The 13,734-nt window shown below is 46.1% G+C and overlaps 1 non-coding gene and 1 pseudogene across 1 annotated transcript; both read right to left on the bottom strand.

The window, feature by feature from the left end:
* Nucleotides 1-459: 459 nt before the first annotated feature.
* LOC781966 (cytosolic arginine sensor for mTORC1 subunit 2-like) overlaps nucleotides 460-13,734 on the bottom strand; it is a 143,411-nt pseudogene continuing 130,136 nt past the window's right edge.
* Nucleotides 1,665-1,736, bottom strand: TRNAC-GCA (transfer RNA cysteine (anticodon GCA)). Its single transcript has one exon. It is a non-coding gene; the product is annotated as a tRNA-Cys (tRNA).

The following is a 13,734-nucleotide window of genomic DNA, read 5'->3' as shown; positions in this document are numbered from 1 at the left end:
GCCTCACCAGCACACCACCATTCACTGACCTCCAGTGTGCAGGAACCAGCCCAGAGCTGATGGAACCAGAGACCAGCAAACACAGGATCCAGAGCCCCTGCCCTCACAAGGGCCTTCCTGGGCTCCATGAACTCTGTCCTGCTCAGCCAGCCCCCAAGATGACAGGAGAATTGGTACCCCAGCTTCCTTCAGCATCTACCAATGCCCCCCCTACCCCAGCCCTGGGTGAGGCCTGATGAGAAGGTGGCCGGGCTTACAACTCCCTGGGCCCCAGACATCATTTTCTGGGGTGGGGGAAGAGGTGGGGGTCTCACTGGAGGATCTGGGGACTCCAGGAAGGCAGGAAGGCACGGGGAAGCCTTGGCTTGGGTCCCAGCCATTGAGGGTGTCTCCTAGAGACCCATCCTTTGGGGGCCACGGGGCCAATTTTCTAGTCTTTTGAGAAACACTGCAAGAGTCTTCAGGGCAGGGCGGGCCCAGGCCTGGGGGCACTGAAGGGGAGGAACAAAAGAGGCCCTCCATATTTTTCTGCTTGGCTGACTTTCAGGGTGCTGATGTTTTCTTCCGGCACCAGTGTGTGGAGGAACTTGAAGGTGCTGATGTAGTAGGTTTGGATGTCTGCGGCAGCCAAAGGCTCAGCGATCCAGGCCACTTCGAAGCACTTATCAAATCCCGGGGCCTATCCTCCAATCCTCACCATCTTCCAGAGCCCCCCAGATGCGCTTGTGAACAACAAATTACTAGGAAACCTCTGCTGGGTCTGCTTGTCCCTCACCAGGGAGATGTAGCCCTTTATCAGGGAGAAGGAGAAGAAGCGGATGTGGCCACAGTTATCGCCGGAGGACACCAGGGGGTCCTTCAGTCCACTGGAGTAGAACGTGACGTCCATAAGGAGTGTGGCAACAGTGGGCGGTATGTCAGAGTCCAGGCTGGTGACACAGAACCTGTTGCTTGGGGTGGACAGTGGGTGGATGACGGGCCTCTGGACCGCCTTGGGCTTCATGAAGCAGTGTGTAATGCCAAGGTTCTCAGCTGCCAGCGTCTCGCTATTGATGACGTGCAGGGTGGTTAACTCTGATGACAAAGTGTGGGTGATGAAGGGCAGGTCCTACTCATGCACCAGGATGAAGTCCATCTGGTAGGTGGACAGCGTGGACACAGAGATGTTCTGATCAGCCAGTGGGGTGATGACTGACTTGACGATCTTGGTCATGCTGGTGGGCTGGAAACTGGAGAAGCTGCCGCCCTGGACACCACATTGAGGGCCAGCCAGGTGGCATCGGGCACACCCAGGTGTTCTGAGGAGGGCAGTTCCAGGAAGCCCTCCTCATCGACAATGATGGTGTAATCCTCTGGCGTCTTGGTCAGACTGAAGAACTTGCACCTGGTCTCAGAGGACAAGAAGGCAAGTTTGATCAGGCTGTAGGTGAAGAGTGGGATACTCTCCTTGACAATGCTGGCAACTTGCAGCTGAGGGAGCAGGTGTTTGGAGTGTGGGTTTTGGAGCTGAACAAGCAATCACGTCCTAGTTCCACTGCTTAGCAGCAGGTGACGTCTCTGAGCCTCAGTTTCATCATCTCTAAAATGGGGATAACAATATTTACCATGTAAGGTCATTGTGAGATTTGATAAGATGATGTTGATACAATTTAATATAGCACATCTTCCCAACCCAGGGATCGAACCCGGGTCTCCTGCATTGCAGGCAGATGCTTTACCATCTGAGCTACCAGGGAAGCCCGATATAGCACATAGTAAGCACAAATAAGTGGTAGTTAATATCCTGATTTCTCAAGTCTTGACTGATCCCACCTTTGGGCAGAGAGTCCTTGGCTGGCATTCAAGCCAAGATGCTGTTGGTACATGTTCTGAAGTTCCAGTTTCCTAAACCACAGTGTTGAAAGCTCTTGGTCATCGTGAAAAGTTCAGTAGATATGAAATATATTATTCCTAGGAATCAGAATTTACCAAAATTACAGGCCCCTGGAGGTGATGTCATTTTAGCAAAAAGATCCTTTGCTACAAGGATGTCACAGTATGTTTTGTTTGCTTTGTTTGTTGAGTCACTAAGTTGTGTTCGACTCTTTGTGACCCCATGGACTGCAGCATGCCAGCCTTCCCTGTCCTTCACTATCTCCCCAAGTTTTTGCAAACTCATGTCCATTGAGTTGATGATGCCATCCAACCATCTCATCCTCTGTCACCCCCTTCTCCTCCTGCCTTCAATCTTTCCCAGCATCAGGGTCTTTTTCAGTGAGTCAGCTCTTTGCATCAGGTGACCAAAGTATTGGAACTTCAGCTTTGGCATCAGTCCTTCCAATGAATAGTCAGGGTTGATTTCCTTTAGGATTGACTGGTTTGATCTCCTTGCTGTCCAGGGAACTCTCAAGAGTCTTCTCCAGCACCACAGTAGGAAGGCATCAATTCTTCGGTGCTCAGCCTTCTTTCTGGTCCAACCCTCGCATCCATACCTGACTGCTAGAAAAACTATAGCTTTGACTATATGGACCTTTGTCAGCAAAGTGATGTCTCTGCTTTTTTATACGCTGTCTAGGTTTTTCATAGCTTTTCTTCCAAAGAACAAGAGTTTTTAAAACTTTGTGGTTGCAGTCACCATCCACAGTGATTTTAGAGTCCAAGAAAATAAGAATCCGTACTGTTTCCACTCTTCCCCCATCTATTTGCCATGAAGTGATGGGATCAGGTGCCATGATCTTAGTTTTTTGAATGCTGAGTTTTAAGCCAGCCTTTTCACTTTCCTCTTTTATCCTCATCAAGAAGCTCTTTAGCTCCTCTTCACTTTCTGCCATTAGAGTGGTGTCGTCTGCATATCTGAGGTTATTGATATTTCTCCTGGCAAACTTGATTCCAGCTTGTGATTCATCGAGCAGAGCATTTCACGTGATGTACTCTGCATAGAAGTTAAATAAGCAGGGTGACAATGCACAGCCTTGATGTACTCCCTTCCCAATTTGGAACCAGTTTGTTGTCCCATGTCCGGTTTTACCTACTGCTTCTTGACCTGCATACAGATTTCTCAGGAGGCAGGTAAGGTGGTCGGGTATTTCCATCTCTTGAAGAATTTTCCACAATTTGTTGTGATCCATGCAGTCAAAGGGATTCATTCAACAGATAATTTTGCCACCCTCAGAGCCTATCAACTGCCATTAGTCACCATCTTACCTGCCCTCTAGGGTTTTCAGATCCTGGCCATCTTCCTCAGATTCAAGAACATCCTTAGGACCAAAGCTCCCTGTCAAAACTCTATGGTCTGATCCTGGAGGTGGAGCCTGCCTTGGAGAACTGTGCAAGTCACACTGAAGCTGACAGCTTCACCCTCGTGGAAGGATACTTTTAGGGTGACTCTGATGAGACTTTCTCGAAGCGGGGCTCTGACAAGCAGTCTCTACTTTTGACACCCACCATGGACTTAGGATTCTGCTGGTATCATGAGACATACTTTCTGGACAGGAGCAATGCCTGTTCAGCACTTACTTTGCTTAACTCACTGACCCATCAGGACCTGGCAGAGAGATGACACACTGCTGATTGTCTGATTGAATGCAGCAGCCCATCGATCTGAAATAATCATGGTAATTGATGGTAAAATAGGACCTGAATCAAGGAGTCACAGAGGGATTCTCAGAAACACACCTATTGTATAAAGTAGTGATTCTCAGTGTTTTACGAAGAGGAGCATGTTGCTACTTGTGTGATTTGCCATTGTTGCTCTCCACCTTTCTTTCATTGAAATAAGCTTTTTAACCTACTTTGAAAGATACACATTAATACTTTTAAAAAGAGACTGCAAATTAAAGCTTGTTTTTGGTTTTAAAAGCAATATGTATTTTCAGAATTTGATGACTCTACTGTACTCCTAATGGCCTCCACTCCCATGGGGATGATGGCGAGCACCCTGATGCATAAAATAAGATCCAACTCTTCCTTATGTTCCTCCTGCTTTTAGATATGTTTCATAGTAGCTTTGTCCTGTCATTCCAAGCACCAGAATGTTGTTGAATAAAATGAGAACTAGAATAAAAGTGAATGTCATAGCTTTTGGATCTTCCTTGAGAAGAATAGTTGTTTCTCCTGCAGTACTTAATCATGAATGAATGGAATGAATGTATGATTATTCTTAAATTGTTGCCTGAAAATTGTCATGTCATTTTTCATTTGTATATGTCACCCTTCATTCAAATGGTATGCTCCTGAAGGGAAGGCTATTAATTTTTTTTTTCTTTCTTGGATTTCAAGTGACAGGGATTTAATTCCATGCAGCTTAAGTAAGAGTTGAGATTTACTGACTTCTGTAACAGGGAGAGACAGGGCTGCATTGAAGAAATCAGCCTGTGTATTCAGGGCTTGCTCTCAGTCTCCACGTCTCATCTCATCTCATCTTCTCTTTGTGTTGGTTTTATTCTCTCTCATTACCAGGGTTTTCCTGTCTGTGGTAGGTGATGGGGGTGGGCAGAGGGAATGAGTGGAGGGCAGGTGACCTGGTAGCCGGCAGCTACAGACTTTCATCATCTCAGCTGTTGTATGATGAATTTGGCTGGCCTCCGTCCCTGGTTCCTGGAAGAAAACCTCAAAACTCTTGGAATTTCCCGAGTGATAGGAGTGTCTTTGTAATTCATCCGTGGGTTCTTGGACCACACCTGAGTTTATATGAGGTGACTCATTGTTGGCCCCCAGACAGTTTTAGGATGGGGCTGGCCAGGTCAGAAGGGCCAACCATGTAATTAGAGGGCTGGGGCTATGAACCAAGTAGTATCAGCCCCACTTTCCACGGGTGAAAGAGAGTGGAGATTGAGTTCAATCTCATGGCCAGTGGCCCCATCACATGGCTATAGAGTGAAACCCCAGTAAAAACTCTGACTGAGTATATCAATGTCCCAGAACAGTGACACATCCGGAGGACACAAGAGCTTTGCATTTGGAACCTTCCCAAATGGTGCCCCATATGTCTCTTCACTTGGCTGTTCTTGTTTGGTATCCTTTTGCTATAATAAATCTGGATAGTGTTTTCCTGAGTTCTATGAGTTGTCCTAGTGAATTATCAAACCCGAGGAGCTGGTGGGAACCCCTGCATTTGCAGCAGTGGGTCAGAAGTGTGGGTGGCTTGGGCTGGTGACTGACGTGAGGGTGGGCTGTAGAGGACAGTGCCCTTAACCTGTGAAATTTGACCTAACTCTGGGTAGCTGGGGCTTCCCAGGTGGCGCTAGTGGTAAAAAAAAAAAAAAAAAAAATCTGCCTGCCAATGCAGGAGATGTGGGTTTGATTCCTGGTTCTGGAAGATCCCCTGGAGAAGGACATGGTAACCCACCCCAGTATTCTTGCCCGGGAAATCCCATGAACCAAGGAGCCTTGTGGGCTACAGTCCATGGGATTGCAAAAGAGTCGGACATGACTGAGCAACTAGACCAGCACCTGCGTCTTTAGTGCACAAATTGCATTGCGCTGACTTTGGTGCAGTTTCCAACACTGAAGTGGAAAATTCCACACTAAGACTTTGGTTGGACAGACTGGGTAATTTGGCCACCTTTGAAACTTTGGCTCCACACGGCGTGAGGAGGAGCGGTTCTGCTGCAGCGGGGGGCGCGGGGATGCATGTTGGGTGACAGAGCAGTAGTTGTCTCCCACAGCAACAGTTTGCATCATTTTCTGACCTCAGCACGTTGCAAAGACAGTTAGTGTTCATCAAATATTTATTTGCCCCCTTACATATGCCAATATAACCACAAGTGGGGTCTGACTTCTTGCTGCTCAAAAGCCAATAAAGGGGCAAGTTTGGTGGAAAGGAAAGTTTGCTTTCTTTTGGATGCCAGCAACCTGTGTTGGGGGAGGACAGACTCCTGTCCAAGGGCCAGCTCCCCCTCTCCCTGACAATCAGGAGGCAAGACTTTTCACAGGCAGAGGGAGGCGGCTATGTGCAGAAACAGCACAGTCAGCTCTGACGGTCATCTTGAAATTCGTCATTGGTGGTCTGACCAGCATCATCTAGATTATTTTAAGTCCATAATCTTTAGTTCCAGAATTGGTTTGTTCCCATTTCCTTGAGGCCAGTTCTCCCAAACTGTGGCAGTTTATGTCATGGCTACAGTCTAGACTTATGCAGTTAACTTCTTCCACCTGGTGGGAGTTTCAGTATCTACAAGACAGCTCACAGGATATGGCTCAGAATATTATCTACAGCCCTTGAGGAGGAACTAAAGGTCCTTGGCTTTGCTGAATGACTAGAACTATTATTATTTAGTCTTGTTGGACTATTTTTTGTCCCTGCATTTTCTCATTTTTCCGATTAAACTTATTCTTTGGCTAAAGTTTTCCCACAGACAAAAGATGGGGTGAGGATGTGGTGGGGTAGGGGTGGGGAAGGGTCCTAAGATCCTACTCCGTTTCATCAGTATTCCTTACAGTTAAGTTGTGTCCTTATGGTTAGTTCTGGCCAATGGACTGTGAGCAAAATTAACATGAGTCAGTTTCAGCCAAAGGTAATTAAAAGCCTAGAATCTTTTCTTCTCTCTCTTCTTTCCTTGCTGCTCTGACCTTGGCCACCAAGTGTCCCAGTTGGCATACCACAAGATGGAGGAAGGTACTTGTTCATGTTGGTCTCTGCTGTGTTAAGTCAATGAGATTTGGGGGCTATGGAAGACTGATTAATTCCCCCCTATAGATATTAGGTCCTAATCCCAGAACCTGTAAATGGATAAAGGGTCTTTGCAAGTCTGATTACTTTAAGAATCTTGAGATGAAGTTGTTGTCATGGATTATGTGGGAAAGTCTTAAATGCCATCATAAGTCTACTCATAAGAGAGACAGAGAAAGATTAGACATCCACATAGAAAAGTTGACGTGACCCTGGAGGCAGATTGCAGTGATATGGCCACAAACCCAGGGAATTTACTCTCTCACAGTTCTGGAGGCCCGAAGTCTGAAGTCTGTATCATTGGGCCAAAATCAAGATATCTGCAGGGTCACATTCTGATTGACTTCTGGGGGGATTTCTTCCTCTTCCTTAGCTTCTGGTGGTTCCAAGCATTTCTTCAGTGCGGCAGAATGACAGCAGTCTCTGCCACCATCTTCACACAAGCTTCTCTTCTGTGTTTTCTCCCTCATGTGTGTGTCTTGTCTTTTTTCCCTCATGCATGTCTTCTTCCTCATGTGCATGTCTTCTCCCTCACGTGTGAGTCTTCTCCCTCATATCTGTGTCTTCTCCCTCATGTATGTGTCTTCTCCTTCATATCTGTGTCTTCTCCTCATGTGTGTCTTTTCCCTCATGTGTGTGTCTCCTCCCTCATATGTGAGTCCTGTGTTTTCTCCCTCATGTGTGTCTCTTCTTCCTTGTGTGTGTCTTCTCCCTCATGTGTGAGTCTTCTCTCTCATATCTGTGTCTTCTCCCTCATGTGTGAGTCTTCTCCCTCATGTGTGTGTCATCTCCCTCATGTGTGTGTCTTTTCTGGCGTATCTGTGTCTTCTCCCTCATATCTGTGTCTTCTCCCTCATGTGTGTCTTTTCCCTCATGTGTGTGTCTCCTCCCTCATATGTGAGTCCTGTGTTTTCTCCCTCATGTGTGTCTCTTCTTCCTTGTGTGTGTCTTCTCCCTCATGTGTGAGTCTTCTCTCTCATATCTGTGTCTTCTCCCTCATGTGTGAGTCTTCTCCCTCATGTGTGTGTCATCTCCCTCATGTGTGTGTCTTCTCTGGCATATCTGTGTCTTCTCCCTCATATCTGTGTCTTCTCCCTCATATGTGTCTTTTCCCTCATGTGTGTGTCTCCTCCCTCATATGTGAGTCTTGTGTTTTCTCCCTCATGTGTGTCTCTTCTTCCTTGTGTGTGTCTTCTCCCTCATGTGTGTGTCTTCTCCCTCATGTGTGTGTCTTCTCCCTCATGTCTGTGTCTCCCTTCTCTTCTCATAAGAACACTTCCCTGGCGTAAGGGTCCATCCAGATTATCGGTGATCACCTCTTTAGCTTGAGATCCTTAATTTAATCATATCTGCAAGGACCCTTTTACTAAATAAGGTGAAATCCACACATTCTGGGTGGACACCTCTCTTGGGGGCCATCCTTTATCCTGCTACAGATACCAATGTCTTGGATAGCAAGTCTGGGACAGGTAGTGTCCCCACAATATATATTCAGTGAAAGAGTTTATCCAGTGAGCAATTGCCCTTTAGTCTAAAGAACATATTTTTAAATAAACATGAAAGCTATCTTTCTGTGTACAGGTATGAACCAATTATTGCTTTATTGAAAACATACAAGATCCAGTGTATTATTTGAGAATGTTCTTCATTAGGTTGAACATATGCCTTATCTAGTAATTGCTTTCTTGGCTTTGAAATCCGCCTAGAATATCTTCAGTACATCCAACACACCAGTCCCATCTTTGCCATGATGGTGAGATTGATGCCTGTTATGAGGATGACATGCTGAGTGAAGGTTTATTACTATAAATCTCAGGCTCCAAATACATCAAAGGAGATGACAGGCATGAAATGTTTGCTTACGATGCTAAACTCAAACCAGAAATTGACTCGAAGTCACTTCCAAATATCTGAAAGTCTAAGATCTTTTGGTTCAACTGAGTAAGGTTAGGATAGGCATGCTTCAGATTTTGGTGGCTTAAATTCTAAAGTAGTCTATCATTTGGAGAAGGCAATAACATCCCACTCCAGTACTCTTGCCTGGAAAATCCCATGGATGGAGGAGCCTGGTGGGCTATGGTCCATGGGGTCGAAAAGAGTCGGACACAACTGAGCGACTTCACTTTCACTTTTCACTTTCATGCACTGGGGAAGGAAATGGTACTTGCCTGGAGAATCCCAGGGACGGGGGGAGCCTGGTGGACTGCTGTCTATGGGGTTGCACAGAGTCGGGCACAACTGAAGCGACTTAGCAGCAGCAGCAGCAGTCTATCATTTGCTCCAAAGAAGTAGAGAAATTTAGGAAGGTGCCCAGAGGTTTGGGCTATTTTTAGGTATTTCCATTTAAAATGAAAACATTTGGAATCAAATTGGAAAACTGTAGAGAATCTAGGGGTCTACCATCTTGAGGTAGAAAGGGCATCCTGCAGTTTCTGAAGACCCTGTACCATTCCTGTTTCTGCAGCTGGATTGCTGTGTAAGTGTGTGCTAGTGACTTAACCTCTCTGGGTCTCTTGTGTTCTCAGTAGAAGCAATGTATTGGAGTAATTGATCTGGAAGATTCCTTCTAGCTCTAAAATTCTATGGTTCTGAAAGGGGACCTGCTTTACGACAGACCACCCAGGTGAAAAGTTAACTCTCTGAGGCAGATCTCATCCTTGGACCCAGGAGAACAGTGGTAGGTCATTGCAATATAATCTGGAGCAAGGGCAGACCGCGAAGCAAAACAACTGAAACAGGAACTTGGACCCAGTGTTGATTTATCTCTAAGATGTGTTTTTCCATTTTCTCTGGCAAGGTTGCTCTAAAGTAGAATCAGCTGAAAAAGTATGAGCTGGCAGGATACACATAGGCCCTTCTGATTGGGGAAGGCTTTGGGGTCCTGGTCCCCACTAAGAACACCCTCTGTTCATCCCTTTCACCAACAGCTCTTCTGAAGGATGCCAGCTGGGGCCGCAGACTCTACAGCATCTTGCTGCAGAGACAGGGCCTTCTTCACCGGGGGCCAATCACCTTGACACCTTTCTAGTCCATCAGGAAGCACCCCTCCCCTTCCCAGCAGAAAGAGTGCTTCCTCAGAGCATGTCCAGGGCAAGGGGAGTGAGTCTAAGGGGAAGGCGTGCTTATGATGAGCTGGATGAGGGGAAGCATTGGATGGTTTCCTAACGGTGAGAGCATACAGTCAGTTGCTTTTTGCCAAAACAATATTCCATAGCTCAAGGAATGACACGGCCTTCTAAACCAGGCGCCTAACATGCTCAGGCTGAGATGACTTCATGTGGACAGTGACAACTGGCTTTGTCATAATAAATAACTCTTTACAAAAGTCCTGGCAGACTCTTGTGTTTTCTCTGCTTTATGGGTTGGAGGTATGGAAACAAGAAACAGGAGGCTTTCCTTCCTTTGAGAAATGTGTTTCAAACTTGAGTATCTTGGGAGAATTTAAAGTTAGTTTTTCAGAGTTTTTTTTTTTTTTTTCCTTATGATGATTGATGCCTGTTGAAGGGGAAGAACAAATTATCCTTATTGTGTGATCATTCAATTTTGAAAATCTCACGAGAAGATGACTAGATCAGTGACATCTGAACATGTCTTTCATGGGGAGTGTGGCATGGGCACTGCTCAGTGCCTGTGGGCATTTCCAGAATCGCATGCCCTTGGTGACACCCAGTCTCCAGGATACAGTAGAAAATCACTCATCTGACCAAGAAACTGATGGACTGATGCTGAAGCTGGAGCTCCAATACTTTGGCCACCTGATGCAAAGAGCTGACTCATTGGAAAAGACCCTGATGCTGGGAAAGACGGAGGGCAGGAGGAGAAGGTGTGACAGAGGATGAGATGGTTGGATAGCATCACTGACTCAATGGACATGAGTTTGAGCAAATTCTGGGAGACAGTAAAGGACAGGGAAGACTGGCGTGCTGCAGTCCATGGGGTTGCAAAGAGTCGGTCATGGCTGAGCGAGTGAACACCAACCAAGAAAGAGGAAAATCTCCAGTTGAATGAAAAAAAATTCGCAGCTGCCAACACCAAGATGACATGGACGAGGAAATGATCTCAGGCCAAGGGCAGTGAGTGACCTCCACCCCGACTCTGCACAGCGCAGTCTCCAGTGCATCACCACTGTGAGGTGTGGTGTATGTATCCCTTATATGTGGCCTGGGGCCAAGGGACTGGTTGGGGATGGGCACCTAGAGAAGGGAGGTCAGCTGGAGACGAGGAGATCACAGCCCACGCTTGGGAGGAGATAGACTTATGTGGAACACAGAAGAAGCTTTGACAGTCAGGTATGTTGAGAGGTTTACTATGAGCTACAATACAAAAATCTTGGTGTGTGTGTGTGTGTGTGCGTGTGTGTATGTGTGGTCAGATTTTATAGTTTGTGTCTTCTCAGATGCCTCCTCTGCAAAAAACAGCCTCAGCTACTTGACTGAACTATTAAGATTTATATATCCATGCATGTAGCACTTAGAACAAGTCCTGATATGAAGTATTTGATGCCTACAACTTAGCTTTTATTATCATATGAATGAAAATGCATACTATATATCAGCTGATTACCATTTATCACACTGAGAAGTTGTTTGTGCATGATCAGTTGGTAAGTTGTGTCTGACTCTGCAACCCCATGGACTGCAGTCCATCAGGCTCCTCTGTCCATGGGATTCTCCAGGCAAGAATACTGGAGTGGACTGCAAGTCCCTCCTCCAAGGGATCTTCCTGACCCAGGGATCGAACCTAAGTCCCCTGTGTCTCCTGCATTGGCAGGCTGATTCTTTACCACTAAGCCACCAGAAGTTGTTTATCCAGAGTATTTCAATCTGGAAAAGAAGCGATTGGCATTTGAAAGCGTACAAGGCCGTGGTAAAAGCCAACTAAGAGATGCTTGCAAGGAAAATCTTGTTAGACTGAGGTTGGAGTTCGTGAGCTCAAAGACATCCCCCTTTGAGGATTTCAGTCTGACATGCTCTAGTGACTGTGGGAGTGTAAATTGGCACAAGACTTTGGGAGGGCATTTTGATCATGGTTTTCATTTTTTTTTTTTAAAGAAAAGGCTTACATCCTTTGGCCCAGCAATTTAACTTCTAGGAATGAATCCAGATGGAATATCAAGGGTGCAAGCCATATTTCTTTACAAGGACAGTCACTGAAGCATAACATACAATAACCAGAAATGAGAAACAATGCAAACATCTAACAACAAGGGAGTGCTGTGTCAAAACTAGGTTATGTACGTGTACAGATGATTAAGCCACCGTTACTGTTAGTAATGTTGAAGATTCTTTAAAGATGAGAGAATGTCAGCAATGCATTTTAAGTGGAAAAAAGTTTACAAAACTCTGTTTAGTGTGGTTTTGGTGGAATACATCCTTTGTCCACTTGTCTTCCTTCACACGATGGGCATGAGTTTGGGTGAACTCTGGGAGTTGGTGATGGACAGGGAGGCCTGGCGTGCTGCAATTCATGGGGTCGCAAAGAGTCGGACATGACTGAGAGACTGGACTGAACTGAACTGAACTTCCTTCACAGCAACAGGATGGAGGTGTTCCCACCTCAAGCATTCAGCCAGCACACCCTCCCCAGTCGCCCATCACAAACAGCAGGGGGCGCACAGCTGCCCCGTGGCTCCCATGCCACTGATTTCAGTAAATATTTGTGATCAAAGTGTGACAGCAAGTGAATACTCAGACTGGGTCAATAGGAAATGAAACCATTTTATTTTTCTCTTCATCCTTGATGCCTTAGAAGGATGGAACACAAATATTTCTCTTCTCCCTCCTGTGTGTTAGTTGCTCAGTTGTGTCCAACTCTACAGCCTCATGCGACCCCATGGACTGTAGTTCCTCTGTCCATGGGATTTCCCAGGCACAAATACTGGAGTGGGTTGGCATGCCCTTCTCCAGGGAAACTTCCCAACCCAGGGATCTAACCTGGATCTCCTGCATTGCAGGTGGACTCTTTACCATCTGAGCCACCAGGGATGTAAAAAATTAAATGCTCTTTGCCCTTGAAGTTAAGGCAACTTGCATTTTTGGTAGGACTGATTAAGAGGCTGGATGTAGCAGGTTGTAAATATCTACTGTATCAAGAACAAGAGAGAGAAAAGGGGTTAAGCAAAGAAGTCATTTATTTTGGAGAAACAGGAGTAGACATTACCTTGGAATATAAGCCAGCAGAGATCTTTACGTTCCTGATAGCATCCTGGGAAGATGGAGGGACCCCAGAAAGGCATGGTCTTGGCATGAGAGAGGGCATATATTCTGAGCCTTGTTTTTTAAACAAATGACTTTGTCCCAAATGTGGCACTCAAGAGTCAAGGGCCATATGTAGAAGAGAACCAGTTTCTTAGTGGTTCAGATCAGATCAGATCAGATCAGTCGCTCAGTCGTGTCGGACTCTTTGCGACCCCATGAATCGCAGCATGCCAGGCCTCCCTGTCCATCACCAATTCCCTGTCCATCACCAATTCCCTGTCCATCACCAATTCCCTGTCCATCACCATACTCACATCCATCGAGTCAGCGACGCCATCCAGCCATCTCATCCTCTGTCGTCCCCTTCTCCTCTTGCCCCCAATCCCTCCCAGCATCAGAGTCTTTTCCAATGAGTCAACTCTTCGCATCAGGTGGCCAAAGTACTGGAGTTTCAGCTTTAGCATCATTCCTTCCAAAGAAATCCCAGGGCTGATCTCCTTTAGAATGGACTGGTTGGATCTCCTTGCAGTCCAAGGGACTCTCAAGAGTCTTCTCCAACACCACAGTTCAAAAGCATCAATTCTTCGACGCTCAGCCTTCTTCACAGTCCAACTCTCACATCCATACATGACCACAGGAAAAACCATAGCCTTGACTAGACGAAGCTTTGTTGGCAAAGTAATGTCTCTGCTTTTGAATATGCTATCTAGGTTGGTCATAACTTTCCTTCCAAGGAGTAAGCGTCTTTTAATTTCATGGCTGCAGTCACCATCTGCAGTGATTAGAGGACCCTCCCACTTCCTAGTCCCCCCTTGGAATTGCATAGATTTACACTCCTTTGAGAGTTTGAAATTGTCAGAGTCACTCTTGCTGAAATCCCTGCTGAGG

This window comes from Bos taurus, chromosome 9 (genome assembly GCF_002263795.3).
Source record: "Bos taurus isolate L1 Dominette 01449 registration number 42190680 breed Hereford chromosome 9, ARS-UCD2.0, whole genome shotgun sequence".
In the NCBI taxonomy this organism is placed as follows: domain Eukaryota; kingdom Metazoa; phylum Chordata; class Mammalia; order Artiodactyla; family Bovidae; genus Bos; species Bos taurus.
The sequence above is the reverse complement of the archived record's forward strand: the minus strand, read 5'-3'. Positions and strand labels throughout refer to the sequence as shown.